The sequence below is a fragment of the Canis lupus genome, chromosome 36, assembly GCF_011100685.1.
Source record: "Canis lupus familiaris isolate Mischka breed German Shepherd chromosome 36, alternate assembly UU_Cfam_GSD_1.0, whole genome shotgun sequence".
NCBI classification, from domain to species: Eukaryota; Metazoa; Chordata; class Mammalia; order Carnivora; family Canidae; genus Canis; species Canis lupus.
Genome location: NC_049257.1, coordinates 15738719 through 15740655, shown reverse-complemented (window position 1 = coordinate 15740655; position 1937 = coordinate 15738719). Strand labels below are relative to the sequence as shown.

The following is a 1937-nucleotide window of genomic DNA, read 5'->3' as shown; positions in this document are numbered from 1 at the left end:
CAGTGTCAACTTCTATCTGGAATCAACTAAACATAGACACCAGTTAGATGTGATTTGGGAACCAACTGATCTATGGGTTTTCTAAGTCTAGACCTGATAGAGATATAGCTGGAATATAATGCAAAACAAGTCAAGCACTCTGCTGTTGGCCAACACCTGCAATTTCAATTTCTTGAACATTCAGCTCTAACCTTTCCCCTACCTCCAGTTTGAAGGGTCTAAGACCCACTCTGAAGTGGTTAAATGAAAAAAAAAAAAAAAAAAAGGAAGGTAGCAAAATGCATCAGCTAATAAGGGCTTCCACTCTTTGTTAATTAATTTCTGCAACTCTAACCCTCTGGCATCTGCCAGCTTCACTCTGTATTGGAGCCAATGAATTTCAAAAATAATTAAAGTTAATGAACTGCTCTTTGTGATAGGACCCTGAAAACTTAACAGCCATAATTAGTAGGAAGCGCAAAGTGGGGAAAGTGTCACTTGCTGATAAACAGAATTTCCTCATCTTGTTGATACAAGAGCCCTGCCCATATGTGAAAGTGATGCTCTATTGAGTCAAAGAAGATGTATGACTGGGTTTACAAATTGAAAGCGATTGAAGGACAAGTACTGATCTTGAAACGATCTCCCTAGGCTAACATCAGACCCCTCTCCCAAAGTTCCACAATTATTATATCAAGATGTGGGTAAGAATTCATGACAAAGTGTCCAGCAACCTGAGGGTGTCAGTCATCACGGCCAAAGTAGGGCATTGACCTTTCCATCCCTTAGTAATAAAAATAAACATGGGAATTTATGGGTGCTGAGAAGTCAAACATTAAATGAATGGTGGCTCTCTGAATTCAGTTTGGGAAGGATTTTTCAGTGTGAATTTCTTAAAAGCGAATGCAAATAGGGTCTGGACATAGTGGAAATGGCTCAGTGGCTGGAAGGAAGTGATAGATCTAAGGAGGTGGAATCTCACCCAAATGTGGGGTTCCCCCAAGGGATTATGCATATGCCTGCATTCCAAGATGATTTTATTTATTTATTTTTAAAGATTTTATTTTTAAGTCATCTCTACACCCAACTTGAGGCTTGAACTCACTACCTTGAGATCAAGAGTTGCATGCTCCACCCACTGAGCCAGCCAGGTGACCCAATAAGATGATTTTTAGATGGTAAATGATCAAACATTTTTTTCCAGCTTAGTAGTTATGGATTAATTATAATTCATATATAAACCATTCCACTAGCACAGCAAAACCTTCATTCCACAAGGGTATACCTTTATCTTTCAAAATAAATGTATTTGTTTTAAAAATGAGATGAGTTTAAAAATTAAATATGAATGTAGGTAGAATTTGGTTCTGCCAAAAATTGAAGATTTGGAATGTGGTGGAAAATTTCAAGGTAGCTATTTATAATCTTCCTCTTTGAGCTTTAAGATGTACATTTCATCAAATCTAAGAAAATTTTAATTATAAAATGAACCATTATTTTATGTACCATAAAGAAACAAAATGCTGCCAACTGAAATATGGCCGGCCCATGCTTTCTTAGCACTTAGAATTTTATTTTGTTTAATGAAAGCTTCTCTTTTAAACTTGCCAGTCAATTTTTTTTTTAATATGGGACACTTCACAAATTTGCATGTCATCCTTGCTCTGGGACCATGCTAATCTTTTCTATCATTCCAATTTTAGTAATATGTGCTGCAAAAGCAAGCACATTCACAGTTGTTTTTTTTTTTTTTAGCACATATTACAGTGCTCTGTTTTTGTGCCTTCCTCCATGTATAGTAACTTTTCAATTCATAGTACAGAGTAATCATTTTGAAGATATTTTAATAATGAATCTCAAGTCCTGTGGTACTGACATTGTACATAACTCAGCTGAAGTGACAGCTGAGCACCTATGACCACATATTTGCATGTAGAGGCAATGGCACCTGTAATACT

General features: G+C 36.3%; 1 non-coding gene across 1 annotated transcript; it reads right to left on the bottom strand.

The window, feature by feature from the left end:
* Nucleotides 1-1601: 1601 nt before the first annotated feature.
* Nucleotides 1602-1707, bottom strand: LOC119867872. The gene has a single exon (XR_005384922.1). It is a non-coding gene; the product is annotated as a U6 spliceosomal RNA (small nuclear RNA).
* Nucleotides 1708-1937: the final 230 nt, after the last annotated feature.